This window comes from Marmota marmota, unplaced genomic scaffold (assembly GCF_001458135.2).
Source record: "Marmota marmota marmota unplaced genomic scaffold, marMar, whole genome shotgun sequence".
Taxonomy (NCBI): Eukaryota; Metazoa; Chordata; class Mammalia; order Rodentia; family Sciuridae; genus Marmota; species Marmota marmota.
In genome coordinates this window covers 10,540,196-10,548,804 of record NW_025999949.1, presented here as the reverse complement: position 1 = coordinate 10,548,804, position 8,609 = coordinate 10,540,196, and the positions used below count along the sequence as shown (strand labels likewise).

The 8,609-nt window shown below is 31.9% G+C and overlaps 1 pseudogene; it reads left to right on the top strand.

Moving 5' to 3' along the window:
* Nucleotides 1-6,692: 6,692 nt before the first annotated feature.
* LOC107142770 lies at nt 6,693-8,111 on the top strand (annotated as a pseudogene).
* The last annotated feature ends 498 nt before the right edge of the window (nt 8,112-8,609 follow it).

Below are 8,609 nucleotides of genomic sequence, written 5' to 3'. Positions count from 1 at the left end.
ACAGGAGAGCTCAAGCAGGCTTATGTTATCAGTCATGCTACAATAACATGTTTTCTAAATAACATGGTTTCTGACCAGTTAAACTCTTTAAACCATATGGTTTAGAAAAAGTGCATATTTTTTTTAATAATAGGTGTACAAAAAAGGATGTTTTAAGGAAATTTCAGGTTTGTTTCTTTGTGTATACAAAACCCATGTCATTATTCATTTTATTTCCCAGTTTTTAACAGAATGGTAGTGAAGAAATATATAATCAAAGAAATAAATGTTATAAAACAGAATCCCAAAGTAAATTGTAGTAATTTTATGAGGACTTCAGTAAACTCCTTCCTCATTAATTTAGAGTAGCTGAATGCCCTTTACTATTTGTTATTTTTCACAAATCCAGTGAACTACGTTCTTTGGTAATATGAACTAACCCAATTCAACTATGCTATTTTGAGCATTATTTTTATTAGCTAAATACTCCTAGCTTAAAAGACAGCAATATAAAGATCTTAAAAAGCAAAGTCCATAAGTGAATGTTCAACATCGTCCCACTCTCTCAAATACCAAGTCACTCATCTTTGCTGTGTCCCAGTTTCTTTGGTGAAGTGGTAATCAAATCACTAAATATGGAAGAGTACAAATGGATTGCCAGAACATTTCCCAAAACTAAGATTGCTAATTTGCTTATTGCTGCCAAATTTGACATCTGTTGGGATCCTGTATTAGGGTTCTTCAGAACAACAGAACAGAACTAATAGAATACATGCACACACACATCTCTCTCTCTCTCTCTCTCTCATATATATATATATATAGATATAGATATAGATATAGATATAGATATAGATATATAGATAGATACAGAGAGAGAGACTTATTAGATGTATTAGGCAAACTGGCTAATTAAGAAGCCTGATAAGTCCCACAATAGGTAAGAGAATGGAGAACCATGTGAGTCAGTAGTATGCCTTATTCCTAGTCTAAAGGCTTCAAAACTAGGAAGATAATGGTATACTTTTTAAATCAAGGCAGAAGGCCCAAGGATCTAGGCATGTGCTGACTCTGGTATAAGTCCCAGAGTCCTAAGATAAATAATCTGAAGTTCTGACGTCCAAGGGCAAGAGAAGAAGAGTGTCCCATCTTCAGAAGAGAGAGTTTGGATTCATTCTAACTCTGCCTCTTCTGTTTTATCTGAGTCTTCAGCTAATTCTATGGTGTCTGCCAACATTGGTTAAGAGCACATCTTTATTACTTAGTCCATTGATTCTAATGCTCCTCTTTTTCAGAAACACCCTCACAAAAAACCCTAGAAACAAAGCTTTATTAGCCACCTATTAGTGCTTTAATCCAGTTAAAAGACATATAAAATTAACAATCACAGATGCAAAACTCTTAAGGCTAAAATAAAGAAAGTCAATTAATCATTAAGTGTTTATCAAGAAGTGATTTTGTATTCTAAACTGAACATCAGGGCAAATAAACAGAAAATATAAAATTCAGTGCCTTCGTCAAAAAAGTGTTTCCTCAAAAAATCATACTAAATATATATATATATATATATATATATATATACATACACACACACACACACACACACACACATATGTATTTTAAAAGCTCTTTAAAGAAACACATAATATAAAACAACATAAGAGACATAAAAGAGAAGATATGTAATACAGGGAAATAGGAATAAGAAGCAACTGGGAAACCAAACATGCTAAATAAATGAACCTTTCTACCTTCTATAGTTGTTTTCCTAGCTGACGCACAAAAATAAAAGCATCAATGTGTTTATATTCTAGGGAAAATAAGGATGCAGAAAGATAAATGTATATTGTCTGATATGCATATTAATATATGATAATAGACAGCAACACAAATGAAAAGATAATTCTATATCTATTTAAAAAACAATGTTTTATTCTCCAGAGGAAAGGAGTTGAAACATTTATACTTTTTTTAGGAGTAAGTTTTGCCACATCCACATTTCCTTGTGGGGATATGTACATGAGGCAGCAAAAGCAAACAGAGACATTTCTTGAGTTAATATGTTGGAGTACAATTTTTTAGGAACTAAAAATGATATGTGAAAAGGCAGCTATCCAGTCAATATTATGTTAAAAATTATTATCCATAGAGCACTTGCAATTTGTCAACAATTTGTAAATAGCTCTATGCTGTTGAAAAGATATATGAGAATATCTACGACATTTAGAAAAATCACAGGCAGGTAAGAAAAATTGGAATTTTTTCTTAAAATTACTGTTTTAGGTCATTGTCTAAGACTAAAAGTAAAATAAAATAAATAGGCAGCTCCTTCATAAAGAATAATGGAAACTAACAGAAAATCACACATTTTGTAAATTACTTGTGTAATAATGACTATTATATTTATTGTATTACAGTAAATCTGTCAAAATGAACCTATGTCACAAACTTCTCTACTTAGAACCATATTAAGAAGATCATAAACAGGATACTAGAAATAGAACATTTTTCATTTTTGCGAAAAGAGGGCAATACAAATCTTGTTGTTTACAGAGCAATTACTATGAGGTGACAGTGACTTATGTGTTCGTCAATAGGGCAATACTCATTCTCTCCAGGAGTTTGTGTTCAGAGAGGACCAGTACAAAATAGACCTACTTCTTAACTCAAGATCAAATTTAGTATATTAATGAAACCTTTCTCGTACATCCTGAAAGGGCAAGTTGGTAAGTCATACCACTTAATCCCTTGTCTTCCCCATTACAGTAAGTGGTTTCCTATAGAAAGCCTGGCTTAATAAGCAACTGAAGCATATTAATATCCTAAAGGGACATTCAAGTTCCTTTCAGTGGGGTGTGGATTATTGCAAAAATATGGAAAACACAGTAGTCCCCCCTTACATTCCAATATCCACAGATGGACCTTTTGAACCAAGGAGGATGCTGAACACAATTCACACTATTTTTTCTATACATACAGATGATAGGGTTTAATTTATAAATATGAAACAGCAAAAGATTAATAACAGTAATTAGGAACAAAATTGAACAATTAAAACAATACAATGTATTGTAAATCATGTGAATTACCGTCTCCAAAAACACCCTGTAGATTGCTTCTATAGTACTCACTCTTTTTCTTCTTTTGATGGTATAAGATGCTACAAAGCTTATAATAAGCTTATTTATAAAAGCTTATAAATAATGCTACAAAGCTTATGTATGACATGAAGTGAGGTGATTGACACAGGCATTTTCACATATATAAGGGTCACTTGAACATATGCGCTGCAATTCCATGATAGTTGATCTGATAACCAAGAAGGCTATTAAATGACTAATGGGTGGGTAATGTGCACAGCTTGAATACACTGGACAAAGGGATAATTCACATCTTGGACTAGAAAGAGCAGGATGGTGTGAGATTTTATTATACAATATAGAAATGGTAAATAATTTAAAATTGTAAATTGTTTGTTTCTGGACCTTTCTGTTTAATATTTCCAGAATGTGGTTGACCATGGATATCTGAAACTATGGGAAAGAAAACCACAAATAAAGAGGGACTATTTTAAATATATAAAATGATTTATATGGTGATGGGGTTGTCATTTTTATAGCTAAAGTAACTAACATAATAAGGATTTCTAAAAAAATCATCCATTAAAAAGAGATATTTGGAAGATTTTATGTAAATGAATTTTATGAAATAAAAACAAATATGATGGAATGAGCATTTGATAAACAAAATGGGAAATTTTTAAACATATTTTCTTATTTGATCTTTAAATGTAATCCAAACACTACCTTTCATAAGAAAAATGTTAAATATCATATATATATTCTAAATTGTCTGCATCAAAGTTTTTGTATATTGACTTAATATTCTATAATAAACTTGTTAGTGATCATCATACTAGTTTTTCAAATTAATTAAATGAAATCTATGCTTTACACTGAAATCCATGCATTTTTTGGAAGGGAATTGGTTGCTTATATTAGATGGATAGTTAAATATATTAACATCATCTAAGTATATAAAATACCTGTGCATTTTTAAACACTAGCTTGCAACACATTAAAAATATCATTCAATTTTTTATATAATATAATTACATTTTATGATTTATTTTTTTAATAAACTAGATTTCAGCTACTTCACCATCAAATATTCTGTTGTAGAATAACTTAAGACATATTTTTAAGATGCTAAGTCTATGAGAAAGTGTTTTTGAAATTACTAATAACTGTCCCAAGTAAATTTATAACATACATGCTATTTAAAGATGGCTTCTGCCTATATCAAAAGCAAATAGCTGATATTCTGAAAAGAGATTTTAAATGACACTCAGACACTGAATAGATGAGCATTGATGACAAAATCAAAATGAAAATAAAATATAGATACAAAATACAATATATAATTCAGCCTAAATATGTTGACTATTTAGTTCATCTGCATTGCAAACCTAAGTTACCTTGATTATTAATACTTACTACTACATACCAAATTCATGACTTTTAAAAATCTATGTAATGTCTTCTTCACTTAGAATACAAAAATGAAACATTTTTAGTATGGCCCTGTAGGCCAGCTTAACATCAGTTTTTAAGTTCTCCTTAGTGTTACTATAGAAATGAACCAAGATTAATCATTAAACCAACAGTCAGGAATAACCCAGCCTACATAAACAAGTTCAAATAAAACTTCCCGTCCCTCACCCAACTCCTCACTGCAGTCAGTCTGGATTTAAGAGAAATCTGACAATTCTGGAATTTGATAAGGATAAGGAGATTTGCAAAAATGAACTTGAACTTTATCTTGATTCAACTTTACCATTAGCTGAAAACTATGACCCAGAGTTCACCTTTGCCCCAAATGATTGGTTCCTGGAGGTACAGGAAAAAGCAATGTTTAAATGTTTATCTGATATAGGTGATGTGTCTATATTCAGAACATAAAAGCATATTAATTATATTGAGTAGGATATTTATGAACTTAAAAGGCTAAATTAGATTGACAGATAGTTGATTGAAGAATCAAAGAATTATCATAAAAATAAAGTTGCATGACAGATATGTTATTTTTACATTCCTGTGGACAAAATATCTTTTAACCAACACAGCTATAACTAGCAGCTGATCTGTGAAAAAAAAAATTCTTCACCAGCCCCTCCAATATCTTGCCATATTAATTAGAATGTGTCCCACTTTACAATAATTTAGCCAGTAAACATGACATCAAAACATAAGATTAACTGCTGACTGACAATTTTGATGATAAAAGTCACATTTGAAGTAGGAAAAATAAAATGACCAATGAAAATTGTGAATTGCAAATGTAGTGAAACCAAATCTATGTAACATCTTCAGAAGACAAGGTAATGATTTTGAATTATGAATTGTTATGCTCAAGAAATAAAGTAACTTAACTTTGAAGCAAATATTTCCCAAAAGATATATAAATATATATTTTATATATATGCTTATTATATATATATATATATATATATATATATATATATATATATATATATTCATTCCAACAATACTTTTCAACGTATCAGCTTTTATCTTACCATTTTTATTCATGCTGACATTTTGCTACAGAATAAATTTTTGACTGAGTTTTATCAATGAAAAAGTGACTCAGCTAATGACATATAATTTGTCAATTTAGGAAAGTGTTAGGTTCAATTGCATGTAATGAAAATGTCAAAATAATAGTGGTTTAAATTAAGAAGATACTTTTTTTCCTTACATAAAACAAAGACAACTTCAATATTTTTGTTTTATCACCATGATTTCTTGGGTTCCTTTTCAAAAGGAATCAGGAGGCTCCTTGTAGTTTGCATAGTAGGCATATTACATAGGCGCATTATAGTCAACAAGAATAAGAGAAGATAGAAGAAAGTTGCCCATTTCATTGAAATTTTACTTCCAGGCCTTTCTCTAAATACTGCACAACACTTTCACTTGCAGCTCACCATCTAGAATTTGGTTGCATGTCATTCCTACTTATGGAGAGTTTTGGAAACGTGATCTTTTAGCTGCTCCTTTGTTATCTTAAAGGAAGTGGAAGGTCTATTCTCAAAAAGATGGAAAATGGATATTAGTTGAAAATTATAGTCTGCTGTTAATAATATTTTGAGGTCATATAAGGCCCTGTTTCTCTTTCTTTTTTTCTTTTTTTTATGTTACTGCATGCTAGCATTTTAAAAATAAATTGTTAATCACTTAGGTCAGTGATATAGCTGCTCATGTACTACTTAAGGAGCCTAGAGAAAGTTCTACAAGAATTGCAGGAACTGTTACATTGTTTTTTCCCATTCTAAATATATCAAAATTATGATGTTACTTTATAGTTAGCATATACTATGTCAAGTTTGCTGTGTAGAAGCTTACTTACATTTATTAACTCTTTTTAATTTTTATTTACTGTTTCCATGAATTAGTACTGTTTGGATCTATTCTTTGATTTTCAGTTGCAACATCACAAAAAGATAGCAACATTTAATGTTAGACCTAAGGAATGGCAATAGCTGGTTATGAGTAAAAATTTTAAAAAGTGTAATTCAATTGTGAGTTTCAAAATAATAATGGCTTGTAGACTCAATTAAATGGGTCATGACCAGTCATTAATAATAAGATAAAAACTTTTTTTTTTTTTTGCAATAGGTTTGCTGCCAAAACCATCACTAAATCAAAGGCAAAATGGGGAAGGAAAAGACTCATGTAAAGTTGATTATCATGGGACACATAGGTATATTTGGGCAGGTCCACCGATACTGGCCTTCTGATTTACAAATATGATTTGATTGACAAAAAAAAAATCCTCTGGAATTTTTGAAAAAGAGGCTGCTGAGATGGAAAAGAGCTTCGGCAAGTATCCCTGAATCTCAGATAAATTGAAAGCTGAGTGTGAGCATGGTATCACCACTGATATCTCCCTGTAGAAAGTATTATGTGACTATCATTGATGCCCCAGGACACAGAGACTTTTTCAAAAACATGATTACAGACTCATTTCAGGCTGACTGGCTGTCCAAATTGTTACTGATGGTACTGGTGAATTTGAAGTTGGTATCTACAAGAATAGGCAAATCCATAAGAATGCCCTTCTGGCTTACACACTAGCTGTGAAACAACTCATCGGTGTTAACAAAATGGATTTCACTGAGCCACCCTACAGTCAGAAGAGATGAAGAAATCATTAAGTCAGCACATACATTAAGAAAATTGGCTAAAACCCTGACACAGTAGCATTTGTGTCAATTTCTTGTTAGAATGATGATAACATGCAGAAGCCAAATGTTAAAATGCCTTGTTTCAAGGCATGGAAAGTCACCCATAAAGATGGCAGTGCCAGTGGAACCACACTGCTTGAAGCTTGAAACTGCATCCTGCCACCAACTTGTCCAACTAAAAAGCATTTGCATCTGCCTCTTCAGGATGTCCACAAAATTGGTGATATTGGTACTACGCCTCTGGGTTAAATGGAGACTTATGTTCTCAAGACTGCCATGGTAGTCACCTTTGCTTCAGTCCATGTCACAACTGAAGTAAAGTCAGTTGAAATGCACCATGAAGATTTGAGTGAAGCTCTTCCTGGGGACCATATGGGCTTCAATGTGAAAACCTGTCCATCACAGATGTTTGTTTTGGCAATGTTGCTTCTGGCAGCAATAAATAATCCACCAATGGAAGCAGGTGGTTTTATTGCTCAGGTGATTATCCTGAACCATCTAGAACAAATAAGTTCTGGGTATGCCCCTGCACTGGATTATCACACATCTCACTTTGCTTGCAAATTTGTTGAGCTGAAAAAAAAAAAAAGAATTGGATCGTTGTTCTGGTAAGAAGCTGGAAGACAGTCCTAAAAATGCTTGAAATCTGGTAATGCTGCCATTGTTGATATTGATATGGTTCCAGGAAAGCCCATGTGTGTTGAGAGCTTCTCTGACTCCTTCTCTGGGTTGTGTTGCTATTTGTGATCTGAGGCAGACAATTGCTGTGGGTGTCATCAAAGCAGTGGACAAGAAGGCTGTTGAAGCTGGCAAGATCACCAAGTGTACCCAGAAAGCGTGGAAGGCTAAACAAGCATTAACCCCACACCTGCCACCCCAGTCTTAATTAGTAGTGGAAGAACAATCTCAAAACTGTTTCTCTCAATTGGCCATTTAAGATTAATAGTAAAAGACTGGTTAATGATAACAATGCATCGTAAAACCTTCAGATGGAAGGGAGAATGTTTGGCTGACCATTTTTTTGTGTGTGTGTGTGTGTCAGTTTAAGTTATTCGTTTTTAAAATTAGTACTTCTTAATGGAAACAACTTGACCAAAAATCTGTCACATAATTTTGAGACCAGTCAAAATTAAAGTTTAATAAGAAAATAATAATAATAATAAAATAAAGCATCTAAGTGCATATGTATGTATGATTTGCTCATGGGTAAATGAAATCTTTTTTTTTCCCTAAATTTTCCTATACTAAAAACAGAGTATGTATTCTTTTCAGCAAACTAAAGAAATAAAATAGAAAAATAAAAAAATAAAAGCAGAGATGTTACATATGGCAAAAATAAGGATACATATTGTTTTGTAAAATTTTCATTCTCATTTCAATTTTA